Source organism: Leptinotarsa decemlineata, unplaced genomic scaffold, assembly GCF_025532065.1.
Source record: "Leptinotarsa decemlineata unplaced genomic scaffold, Ldec_3_MD MMD2_tig00026282_RagTag_RagTag, whole genome shotgun sequence".
NCBI lineage: Eukaryota > Metazoa > Arthropoda > Insecta > Coleoptera > Chrysomelidae > Leptinotarsa > Leptinotarsa decemlineata.
This window is the reverse complement of record NW_027412668.1, coordinates 120,188-134,020: the sequence shown is the minus strand read 5'-3', so window position 1 is coordinate 134,020 and position 13,833 is coordinate 120,188. Positions and strand designations below refer to the sequence as shown.

The window sequence follows — 13,833 nt, the reverse complement described above, 5'->3', positions numbered from 1 at the left end:
TTAACAGTCCTTCGTTTATTTTGAGGTTTTCAAAGTTTTGCTGACACGAGTGGTTTTAATTTTCAGAAGTACACAATCTTTGTATTTCACTAATGATTAAGAAACTCCAAAAGCACAATGCCAAAAAATAACGTAATCAATAATATAACGAGCCAACTTCTAACTGCTCTGCCTCCGTAGCCGATGTCCTGGAATCCAAATGGAATGACGAGACAATTATTCTGTCATTAGAAAAGCAATATATTGGATTCTTGGTTTTTTCCAATAAGTCGTTGATATACAATAAAAAGAGGGTTGGAGGAAATGTAAATCCCTGGGGAACACCAGCGTTGATATAAAGACAACCACTTGCAGGGAGCGTTCTGTCGGAAAGTTGGAGAGCCATACACAGAAATGATCTAACAAGCCACAGCATCGAAGTTTGGCCAGCAAAGCCTGTTTATCCTGAAAATTTCAGTTGTAGAACATAAAACCAAACAGTTTGAGCGATCTTCTTCTTTTCAAATCGTTACTATTAATACATAATTTTCTGTCAGATATAAATTGTCCTAAACTATTGTCGTGTTTATTCGTCACTTTCTGTATATCTCGTTGTGTTCAAAAATCACCGGCAGCGAACTTGTTCGGCTCCTACAAACCGACTAATTACACTTAATCTATTTTTTAAAGGCTTCCACAAAAAGGTCGGCCGCGCCAGAGGCCGGATACATTTTTCTCCAATTTACTGCTATAGGCTACCGAATTATAGTCTAGAGATCGTTTTTAATTTTTTTCGACCACACCGAGAACGGATTCGTTCGTGTGTAATTTCCGACGGACAGGAAGACATCGGTTTGGGTTTCATTTTCGCCTCGAGGACTGTCCAATTAATACATAGGGAGAGTTGATAGCATAAGAAGCGGTAGTAAAGGAGTTTGTGTAGAGGCTATAATAGGATTTATGTATAGTCGGGCGGGTTGAAGATAACTTTTATATAGAAACTTTGATATAAAACCTCATATTATTGATCATAACAATACAATTTGAGAACTGTTTCAAAAACTGTCCAAAAGTAAACTTTTATTGTTATGCTACGTTCATATTCAGTACAAATCGAAGAATAATATAGTTACCAAATGATGATTCTTTTGGGAGTCGTCTGAGGAGTACCCGCCTGACCTAGAGATGGCGGTAGCTGTTCAAAAAATATCTCTGTATAGGAAAGTACACAATCATCCAAAATCCTCCGAGAGAAAAGTCATTTTCAAGGCTCTTTACGTATAAGATAAAACTCAAATTACAACTCTTCCGATCGTTCTTCTGCAAATACTCTGCTATATTAACGTATTCTAAAAACACTCACAGGCATCGATTCATTATCCACAACCGCCGCCCCCTCGTCCTCCCCCGATGAAATATACTTTTTAATAAAATCCGAATTAAACCGACACATCATTCACGCGTTCGCAAAAATGAATTAATCAAAATCTCATGCGTCCGCGGCACATGCTTCGAATGCTGCTTGCTTGCTCTCCTCTCCTTCCGCGACTTATTTTTCTCTCTTCGTTCAATAACGAAGAGTGATTTATTTTCCCGGTGACGTTTTTCTTAATTAAAACACGGCTCGTATGTGCCGGGTACCAGAATAACTCGAACACTGATGTTCGAGGTGGTTAGGGGAGGGGGCAGGTGATTTTTTTCCTAGTTCAAGGCGGGTTTCTTCAAAAGGATGCATTTTTTCTAATGTTACGAATATCAATTGTGAAAATCTCGACCGCGTAAATCCTCAACCATTTCATCAATAACTAGAATCATTTGTCAAAGAAAAAGTATTCTGGCTGTCTACTTTTCCATCGTCCAAGAAAATATGTGGAAGGAAGAAAAAAATAACTGCTGAAGTCAATTCGATTTTCGAACACATTCTTGATATACTTTTTTATAAATATATCTTGGGTCTGTTGATAACTCATCTTGGATAAGATCATAGAAACTAAACAGACGAAAGAAGTTTCCAGTGCAACAGTTATAGCACTACAAGATCAAGGACTAGATATTCTACAAATTATCCCAAAAAGCAGCCAAGACAAATAATAAGGGATTTGTGGAATTTGTTGAGGCCCTGTATGCGTACAGACAACAATAATTGAAACAAGTCTATCAAACTTAGTAGTAGACATGAATAAAAATAAGCACAAGCGACTTTGAATATGACACCCTCATCGTTATGCCGTCACATGAGTCCCATGAAATTGTGGAGAAGATTAGAGTACTGGCTTTGTTAAAAATTTTCAAAGACATTGAGTTACAGCAATCGCTGAGGTTATAACTGTGAAGAAATGCTGATATACAGTTGAAAATAATGAGGGCATTATATTATACAACGGGAAATTTTTCCAAATGAAGCACCGAAGCCTTTTCAAGCCTCTACATTAAACTAAATCTGAAGACAACGATCGGTTTCGGTCATCTTCGTACAAAGACTAGTTCTATGAAGGGAACGATCCTTCCAAATCGATTAAAGCAGAATAAAGTTGACAAGATTACGGAATGCGTTCGTATCGTAGTTAGAGAGTGTTGTTATGTTACTTTTTTCAAGAAAAATATTGATTTGTTACAATTTTATTTCGGTTATTGCTTGAAAATGTCAATAATACTTAATTTGCATCCACCACTATCGAAATTGTTTCGTGTTTTTATTAGTACATAGTGGTAGATAACTAGATTAATTTCAACTGTTATTTTCAGGTAAGTTTCCAGTTTTCTATGGATTTGGTAGACTCGAAAATAATGAAAAAGATCTATGTCAGTAATAGCAGTGAGGAATTATGTATGAACTCTGGTAAGTAATTGCAGTATTTCGCTATTGAAGTTTAGTTTCATTTTCAACCAGTTTTTTGTAATGTACATTCATGTTAATACAGATACAATTTTTGATTGGAAATCAGATTTTAATAGTACATGATGTTTCCCTTTTAAATCGAGAATTATTGGTTGAATTGATTTTTCAAGTTTCACACCTGAAGAGAATTTGAATTAGTTGTATTACCAAAATCTTTTTCTTTCAAAGTGGAATATAAAGATGAGAGTTGTGATTAAAAACAACAATGTTGATGATGAAACAATAATTATTGTTGTTTTCACTAAAAGCCTGAATCACAAGTGAAACTACTAAAGACAAGCATGAAATCCACAAAAGCAAAAACCCGGTATCACTGGCTAAGAAAAAATAATTTTTAGTACATCCAAAAGGGTGTTTTTGTGAAGACCTGTAAAGGATGCAAGGTTCATGTTATTCTGAACAATTTTTTGGATGAACTCGACCTCAGAAGTAGGCCCATTTATATTTACAGCAGAATAGACGTAAGAACTGCTGACAGTATTTTTCAATCATAATATGGATGGGAACTCATGCCTCTAATAAAGGGCCTCCCAGATCCTCTGACCTAACCCTTTTTTAGGCTTCCATTCTAAATAAACATCCACACAGTATCACCTGGATTCGAAAGTATAAATCGTACGTATGGAATAACGGAAAAGTTATATCTATACTCATAAATTCAATAACGGAAGAAACAACAAAAATTATTGTGAAATAATAATAGTAGTCTTGACCTTCTAACCAGTCCCATTACGAATTAGTTTTTTCGACCTCGCGTTCGATTCGTGGAAGGACTTCTGGGATCGAAACTGCTTCAGCGCAACCGGGAAATTATGTGTCGATAAATAATAAAAAGAAAGTTGTCGTTTGCGATTGGCTCGAAATATAAGGTGGCTGTTCAATTTCGCGCTATGTACAGTAAATTAGCAATTTTTTTATACTTTCTTACAGTAGTCTCATACAAATGTTCATAGTTTTTAACTGTTTAGTTTGTTGGTGAGAGGCTTAAAAGTTAGAAGTTCGGCGATTTTCAGCCATCGAAAAAAATGGATCATCAATTTATGTGCATTCACCCACGGACTCAAGAAATTGTAGCCAACAATCAAGATAGATCAGACATACCCAGGCACTTATTGGTAGGCCACTTCCTTTGGGACAACCAATTTGTTCACCGATTTGAGTCCTCTCGATTTTTCCCTTGTGGCTATATCAAATCGAAACTTTATGTTACATAACCTGGAACAATACGAGAAATCAGAGACAGAATTACCAAAACTTGTGGCTAGCTTCAAAATGTTAAAGATGAGTTCGAAAATAAACTGTTTCACTGTCGGGGCGTTCAGTGAGAACGTCACACTATTGTTTTTCCATGAAAAGTTTCAAAAACAATACCTTTCAATGTGAACTTTGTCCGACCTTGTTATTCAGTCCCTTTCAAAAGTTGAAAAAATTTTTACGTCCGCCCTGTATGAAACATTCATGAGGCTGAGCTGAGCAATTCCGAAGGAGCCTCACTAATAAACCCTCCCCGAAACTATTGTAAGCTTTAAATGAGCCTGCACAGCCAGATTAGTGACGGAGAAAACCGGAGCAACCGGACCAGAAAGTGAATAAACTTGCATGGCACACGCGATGAGCTTAGGATATCCAGATGAGAAAGCTGGGCCTGAGGGATGGCAACAAAGGCGTACGCTGAGGGGTGATTTATTGAAAAGTTTTATACGTTTGAAAATCGACTGAGAAATGTATGTTGAAGACATCATCAAAAGTGTTTTGGAATGTGAGATATGACAACTGTCGAGGAACTTGGTAATAAAGAGAATCATCGAAGAAAAAACTGCTTTGATTTTTTTTCACTTCTGAAGACGGAGGCAGATTTCAGCCTCCGAAACGTCAAGATAAGTATTGAATACTGCTTCAGCTCGTTTTTTGATAGGCAAAATTTCAAATACAACAAGTTACTTATAAACAAAACATTTTTTTGTGAAAAATATCTTCATTTCACACAGAAGCTCATCGGGAACACTGAAAAGTTTGCCCTTTCTACGCGTGTATAAAGTTCTTCATTATAATTTTCTTTATCTTTAGATTGTGGAAAGTGCAAACACCCAAGAAAGTCGATAAGAACTGTGGTTTTCTCCACAAAAAACCATATCCGTTCAACTATAGGGTCTTGCATTAAGCGCTTGCTATCCTTAATTTTGAATTAAACAAAGTGTGTGTGCGTGTGTAATATGATCGAAATTTTATATTCATTTGAACGGATGAACGCATCCGAAACGTCCAATTTCCCATGACTCTGACACATAAATCAGGCTAAATTTGACCGATGGCAAGGGTTATGTTGGCTGAAAGGACCGCTGTGGTGTATTCGACCGTTGACAGAGATGGCCTGGCCAATGTCGTTCTCAAAGAAATATGGCCCGCTGACGCCGCTAGCCCGAAACCCACACCAAACAGTGACTTTTTCGGAATGCATTGAGCGCTTTCGGATCTCATGTGGATGGGTATCGTCTCAAATTCGTCAATTTTGTTCGTTCACGTACTAATTCATCTAAAAATGGGCCTTAACGCTGAAAATGTTGTTTCTATGAACATTAGGGGGGGTTGCCAACTGCTCCAGAACCCATTCAGCTAACACACGCCATTGTCTGTGGTCGTTTACTTTCAGTTCCTAAGTCAGTTGACTTTTGTACTGGTGCAGGTCCAAGTCATGACTCAAAATTTCCCGAGTTGTGGTCTGCGAAAGGCCGAGTTCTTGTGAGCGACGCGAAATCGACTGCCTCGGATTCTTCTGCAAACTCTCACGTTGCCTGAACGCAACACCCATTTTGATAAACCAATTTTATCATTCGCGCATGTTGTTGAATGTGGTGAATTGGCAAAACAGACCGAATGAATGACAACCAATTTGACAGATGTAGCTTCAACAAGATATGTACTTACTAATGGAAGAGAAACAGCAGTACCCCTTTGGGCGGTAAACTCCTCTCCGCCGCTGTGGGGATGTAAACTGCCACAAACGCCCCGGATCCGTCGGCTTTATTGCCTGGGGTGACTGCCTGGCATAATCCGGAGCTTTGGGGGCTGCATGAGTCATGCCGAAGTCACATATCTCATCGGGACAACGGCGTCAACAAATAACCAAACAATGGCGGGGTTTTATATGCGTTCTTTTTTATGTGTCCCTCTACGCTGGATGGTTTATTACCTCACGTTGAATAGTGACTCCTGATGGATGTGAATCTCGATCGGGTGGAAATCGCTCCCTAGATCCTGTTGTTGGTCAACAAGGATTATCTACACGAACACTATCTGTAAAGGCACTTCTCTAATTGTACAATATTCGTCGTAAAATTATTAAGAGAAGTAGCCTTTTTCAGTCAGGCACTTGCCTAGTTGCCAAGAAAGCTGGATGAAATGGATGTTTTCAATTAGATTGCCAGGCATAAACAGTCACGGCGGTTCGTAGGGAAACTGCTGCAACTGTTCGATTTCTCGAAGCACTAGATACGAACTTTTGTCTCCAAAAAAGTTTTCCTCGGTCATGGAAAGAAGCAGTAGTTCAAATAATCCCTAAGAAAAAAATCCTCCAGAATATAAAGATCTTAGAGCTATAAGCATATTATCCACCCTATCTAAGGTGGCAGAAAAAGCTATTGAATTACAGATAATTAATCATACAAATCAATATAACTTATTACCACCAATTCAGTCGGGATTTAGAAAGGGAAACAATGTACTTGTCTCTAGTTCTCAACATCGACACTAGAAGGGTATCGCTTATTTCGAATTCCTTATAAGCGAATATCTATTTCAACATTTTTTTTTAATTATTTCCAAGTACCTGGCCATCGTTATTCATTTGGGACAACAACCCGTTCTCCAACTCTGTTCCGCGCCCTTCTCTCCATCCCTCTCGCCGGCATTTCACTTGTTTCAGGCACTTGTTTCACCGCCAGGCCGCTTGTCGCTGTTTGTGCTCTTCTATTGTTCCACCATTGACGGTGCGCGCAGGTGAATAATAATAATAATCACGTCGGAACGTTCGACAGAATTGAAGCCGTTCGTCGTTCGAATGATAAACGATGTATCGAGAGATGGGGCATTGTTGTTTCATTTGAGTCATTACGTCGAAATGGGTCGAATACAATGGCGCCCGCGAAGGGGGCGGTATTATGGCGGCGGCGATGCTATTTTGTTGGACGTACGATAAAGGAGCGCAAAATGAGAATGCAGGTAGACTGAATGCAAAAATAAGCACTTTTCTCAAACAACAGAACTACAATATACTATTCTCGACGTGAGTTTGACCAATCAAGTTGGCCTCTTTAGGAGATGAAGAAAATTGATTCCTAAACCTAAAATTGAGCTCTATTCATGAAATATCAACAGAGTAATTGTCCATAGTTCTCATAGCACACTTGGCTTTCCAGACTTTTGAAACCATCCAAAAACCTAGTTTCATGTATGTGCTGCATGTTTCTAGAAACGAGTTTCAATGATTCGCTTAGTTTGACCGATATATTTTTTGTTCCAGTTCATTCAATGTATCCAGACTTCTCATTTTTCAACATCTTGTCTTTTTGAGGTTTCCTAATAGTTGTTTTGAATGATGAAAGACAGATGAGAGAGAGTTTTGAAGTAAGAATAGAAATATTCAATACCTGGCCACAACTTGGCTCAACAAAGGTATTTTCAAAATGCTGTTCTACCAGAATAAAGCCGCGTTATAGAAAAGGAAAGCGACATTGGAAGTGTTGATGCTTTTTTGAGGGAGGTTTATTGATGTTTGAATTAAACATGCAGGCATCCATGCAATGCATGGAGAAAATTGCATATTATTGTGTGGCTTCGACAAAAAAACATAAAATTGAACATAACGATGAACGTATGGTTCAGGAATGAACACGAATAAAAGATATCGAAACACTTTCTAAGGATATTCAACGAAAGTCATTTTTTGTGGGGGAAAAAATCAGTTTTTTTATCGAGCTTTTTTGGGTATTTGTTACCTTCCATGATCTGAAAAATATAAAAATATAATATAATAATAATATAATACTTTGATTTTTACGCAGTAACTTATCGGGGTAAACTAAAAAGTTTGCGCTTCTACACTTGTATAAAGTTCTCCATTATAATTTTTATATTTTTCAGATTGTGGAAGGTAACAAATACCCAAAAAAGGTCGATAAAAAACTTTCTGAAGAGTACTTAAAAAATATCGATTCCAAAAAATGGTATTGAACATTTTATAAAAGAAGAGGAGAGCATGTGGAAAATAATCCATTCAGTTAAGGAAATGGTAGAATCTTCTATTATAAAATTTGACGAAGATTTATCTGATGATAACATCCCATAATTTTTGCTTATGCTTAATATCTTCTCAAGTATTTTTGCACTGCAGGTACTAAAACAACCCAAAGGATCGGTGGTTTGAGACCCGTCCCGTTTGCTTTGCAAAGCTAGGGTGGAGCCGGTAAAGTATTATAAATCCGTCTACACTTGATGTGGCAAACACAAAATGTTAAAAACAGATTATACCACATTCTTACAGCTTGAAAACGTTTCATTCGTACACGCTATGTAATTTACAAATATATACGAGTAAATCGCCATTTTGGCATCAAAGCGGTCCCAAAACGGAACCCTGCGGTCATCCCGAAAGCATTCTTCCTTGCTTATGAAAGAAAACACGCGGACGACGTAGGAGTCACGTCTCTAAGCGATGACATCGACAACTCCGCATCGGAATGCCACAAGTGGATGTGGAGACCCAGGGGGAGGACCCCGATCGAGCACAGAAGAGATTCTTCTCGAAGGACCCGCACGAGCATCCGGCCTCGTCAGTCCTTCTCGAATTCCATGGTTCGCTCGATTATCATGAGGACTACCTGCTTCTCGCAAGGCCGACGTGATGATCGAATTTGAACGGAATTCGGATTTTGATGTGAACTGCTCGATTGGATGTTGTGGGAGAAGCGGACTATATAGTTCACTAGTGCCGTTTTACATAATTTCATTTCACCTTCATCATTAAGTGGCTTTACACACCAGTATACAGAATAAGCCAGTTAATCAATGTTTCAGGGTATAAATAGTTCCTGATACATTTTCCTATTACATAAAGAAAATGTACCCCACTATCATCAGATTCATAAATAAGATTATCAGTTGATATATATTTGATATTTGGTCGCTCATTAGACTTTTTTCTGTAGATCATACAATAAAGAAATAAAAATGCTGAATCTCAATTGAAGGTCTTCTGTAGCTCCCTTCTGAGCTCCTCCCGCATTTTTTAAAAAGCAACATAATATGTAAGATAATTGTACCAAAGATATCTGCGATTAGTTATTCTATTGTTTGTTTTTGTTTATTTTGTATCTATCAGTACAACCATTGTTGAATTTAATGCCTTTTAATCTCAGATATTATTGAGTTTCAAATGAAGGTTCATTGACGCATTTCTTTGTCATTTTTCATTGAAAATTTTAAAACGTCTGTTTCGTCGGCGACGAATGTAAATGTGTTTTTGGACTTTCAACAATGGCCTAACGAATCATTGTTTCGGTTGACGAAACGTGTTGGAAAAATTGAGAGAATACAAATTGATTTTCGTCAATAGAAATTTTGTTTAACGGGGTTCTTGAGTGAGACACCGCGATGGGTATTGTTTGAGTGATTTTCCGTTATGAACAGTAATGCGTTGATTCGGGAATATTTTAAGAAATGAAAGATTTCTTGGCTTTACATAAACGGAAAGGAAAACTGAATTTTTTTTCTTTTCTCAACTATTTCGCAAGCAGAGGTTAGGAAAAAAGTTTTTGTGAAACTGAAATTGATCTTTGTCAATATTTATTTCAATAATTTCAACGTTTTTAGATGTAATTATAATTATTGAAATAGATTTTTTTTTAGTACATATTTCTAATCGAACAAAAAATTATAGAAACGTTTTGAGTATGTTCTGTATTTGATTTAATTTTTTTTTCATTATTTTGTGAAAATTGGTAAACCTCTTATTCAAATTTTCTATCAATCTTCAATATATTTTAATTGTTGTTTTATACTTCATTTTTCATTTCTCTATTTTGCGATCGAAAGATTTGCAGTTTTCAACTTTCCTGTGTTTCTCATTTTCAATGTTTAAATACTCCATCTTACTTTTTCTCATTTTTTTAATGTATAAATTTTCTCTATAACATTTGCAATCCACGAAAAACAAAGATATTAGATATCTTCCGTAATTTATATGTGTGTTCATTTTTAGCACTGCCATTTTTTAATGGCACATTTCATTAAATAACATTTTTTTGCAAGGTAGAAATTAATTCTCACTCTAGAATTGAAGAATCAACCGTTTTTGAAATATCTTCGAATGTGAACATGACTTTCGAAAATATTCTAGTGTCCTCCTGTCTCTCATTACCTTTTCAGGTTCTACTACTCCATATCCACGTCCATTCATGAAACATTTTGAAAAAGTAATTAAAGATAGGAAATGAACGTTTTAATCTCCTACCCGGCATGGCTTCTTGAGCGGAAACGAACGATTATTGTAATTGGTCACGCATCAGCGCCCTCTGTCGTGCCACGAGCTACTTACAATTGAGGAAAATTATTTCGGGTGGCGAGAAAAACACGTGGAAAAAACGCACACTACCGCTTATTTCTGTCTGCACGTACCGATGGGTGACCACAGTAATGATCATCCTGAGTTCTTCGAATTCAAGTTCATTTTTATCGTTACTCAGTTGTGATCGATATTTTTCATTTTCTAACTAACAGAAATTTTTATGGTAGGAAAAACTACACCGGGCCAAATATGGCACCACGTGGAACACCTGTTCTTTCGAAGCTTTTTTTTTACCCAATACACCACAATAAACGTATCTTATTTTCGCTCAAGCGCCCATAGAATCTCCCTCTATATTATTACATGTTCACTTGTATCTTCCAAACGAAAATTTAAGTATGTACTGTAAAACTCGTACATGATGAAATTCGTAGCTGGTTTCATTTATAGCCAGTATTTACTGATGTAGTTGAAAAATTTATAATTACATTAGACATATATTCAAAAAGGTTTTTTTAAACCCTTTGAAAAAGCAACCTTTCCAACAGTTTAATTTCTTCAATCAGCATTTCAAAATTCGTTCCAAGTGATATAAAACAAAAACTGGCATTCGCCCATCATTCGATTATTATCCTACTTCTTTTCCGTGTCTTCCTAGAGAATTAAGCCGACCTACGGGGAACAATCAATCCTCAAGCATAATCAGAGTCTGTCGGGGTTCGTGGCTCCTCCCCAATCGCTAGCGAGCTGCATAATGATGGCTGTAGAGGGGTCGAAACTGAGATATTCTAAACTAACACGAACCCGATTGACGAAATTATTGATTTGAGAAAACTACTTATGTTTTGTTGGCCGTTGTCTGAAGGTTTTTTAAGCTGGAAGTTTCGTTAATGACAGCGATAGATCTTATCCAAGACAATGAGTCAACAGACAGATGGTTCAGATGTTTTGCTTCTGCACGATTTCTTCAATTATCAAATTCTATGACGTTCATTATGACCGTTTTCTATAATCAAAAGTAACATATTCAAAAACTTTTATAAAAATACGACTCAGTTTTTGAACGTTATGAAGAAATAATTCTTCCAAAGAATCTGAAGATCTCGCTGATCCCAGAATTGGTGAAGCAGCATTACCATATCTTGACTGAATTGGCCAATTCGAAAAATTGTTTTTGCTGGGAAAAGTCCCTTTTGTGTGAATTCTCATTCTTATCAATTCTGTACTTTCAGTAGAAATATACGTTTCACTTACGTATACGATATTTCCAGCTCCTTTCAATATAATATATGCCATATTCCCCTCGCAACCGAAAACGCTCATTCCATCAATTTTCATCAGGCTTGGCTGGGGCTTTTCACGCGCCTGGATGTCCGGAGCATGCGCCTTGGCATATGGTAATTCCGCATTTCCATGGAATATTAGATGGGAACCTGCCCGATAGAAATTCAAATGAAGTAGATGTTTTGTTCCAGCCCAAAAGCGTTATTGTTCGCTGTCTTTGGGAATAGATAGGCGAGAAATGTTAATGGGAAGCCGAAATACCAAGTGCTGCGAAATTAGAGAATATTCGGTTTTCCTTTGAGCAGTAGCGGAAGACATAACAGCAAAGGAATTATATGATTGGTCAATTCTGAATATCTGGTTGTTCCCGTTTGTTGTAGTTCAACGATCTAAAATTTTGCACAAGATGAAATCAAAGTGTTCCGATGATAAATGCTTCCAGATGAGGCACAGAAACAATTTTGTCAAGGATCAACTTAATCCTATCTACGATTTTTTTAAGTACAAAACACAAGCACTACAGGAAGATTTTTCTTGTCCTTTTTTAGAAGAATCTAGATCCGTTGGAATTGGCAAGCAATTTATCCCTAATTCTGTATTCTTTGCTTTCATTTATCCTGACTGAATTCAGAGTAGTACTCTGTTTGGCGGTTCAGATACCATATTTTACAAACTTTCAACAATACCCTTCTAAATGAATAATATTTCACTTTTTTTGAAAATTTGGTAGGAATCGTATTTCAAGAACTTCCGTGTATCAATGCTCATTGAATTGCCAATGTTAAAATCTAATTCAGAACGAAAATAATCAGTGCTTGTTTGCCCAGTGCAACTTGTATAACCTCAATTCGCCGAGTCATATTTATTTTCTTATGTGCTCGATCAAAACAACATTTTTCAATGTTTGATTGTAGGTTGAGAAAATATACGAGCTTATTTACAAAAGTATACGTTTCATATCAATAATTCATGTTCTCTACATTATCGACTTCAATTAACTACCTTGGATCTACATAACTCGTATATAATCATTGGGAATGGAGCCAAATTTTCGAGTTTGCCCGCAACAAAATGGCAGAATCAGAGGCAGCAGATACCAATTCATTTATCACAGATTCCAAAAAGATTCGGCGAAATGTCATGAGAGATTCATGTAATTTGTCTTAAATTGGTCTACGTACATCTTCGCTCAGCAATTAATAATATTGGTCCTTCGAGCCGGATAGCGAAAATGAAGAATTCTGAAATGGTAAGGTATGTTATCGACTATGGGAGGTTTCTTATCTAACATCCTCTACTGAGCGCCTACAATGTCGTTTCTGTTCGAACTCGATACTTTCCAAGCTGGCTTGTCTTTGTCAGTGAACCTATGCAATAAATAATTTGTCCTCGATCGGTTTGTTTATTGTTACGCATTTTCGAGCATACCTGGAAGTCGTGCGGTCAGATTTCTGATAGCGATATTCTGTTGTGTGAGATGCAGCTGCGCAACACGAACACTGGTGGCGGATTATCTAGAAAATATCGAGAATGTCATGAAGGGTACCCAAGATGTGTATTTGTGATATTCAGAATATGTCGATTATTTTATGTGATACGATTTGTTCGTTGCCAATTGCGATAAAATAGGATTTATTCAAGTCTCAAACTCTGCAAGTTTAATTTCCGGAGAATGCAGTTTGTGAACCTGGATCAAAATTTCTTCTTCGATAAAAATCCATTGAAGCGCTATTATAACAGAGAACAATATACACCACTCATCTACGCCAAAATTGTTATTAGAAAATTATATCTACGCCTGAAGAAATTGTAAGGACAAAGGCAATCCAACGGTTTCAGTTGAAATTAATAATATTTATATTTGTATCTTAAACTACCTGAACACTACTGAATTGAATTCATTAAAAATGATACATTTATATAGGATGAACTTACATAAGTATGTCTACACATATGAGAGTGCACATATCCGCTTTTTAATGAAACAAAATCAATTCAACTGGCGATAAAACATAACAAATCTTATAAAAATGTTTGAAACTGAATACGCTCCAAAGGCCATATTAAATATATTACATGTGATGAAAATGACCGATATTTGATGAAAATT

General features: G+C 36.7%; 1 protein-coding gene and 1 long non-coding RNA gene across 2 annotated transcripts in view; both read left to right on the top strand.

Annotated features, from left to right (window-relative positions):
* LOC111505842 (zinc finger SWIM domain-containing protein 5) overlaps positions 1-13,833 on the top strand; it is a 106,314-nt gene that overhangs the window by 20,783 nt on the left and 71,698 nt on the right.
* LOC141484596 (uncharacterized) overlaps positions 2,430-13,833 on the top strand; it is a 42,666-nt gene continuing 31,262 nt past the window's right edge. The window contains exon 1 of the long non-coding RNA XR_012466697.1: positions 2,430-2,818. This is a non-coding gene — a long non-coding RNA (uncharacterized lncRNA). The remainder of the gene's footprint in view (positions 2,819-13,833) is intronic.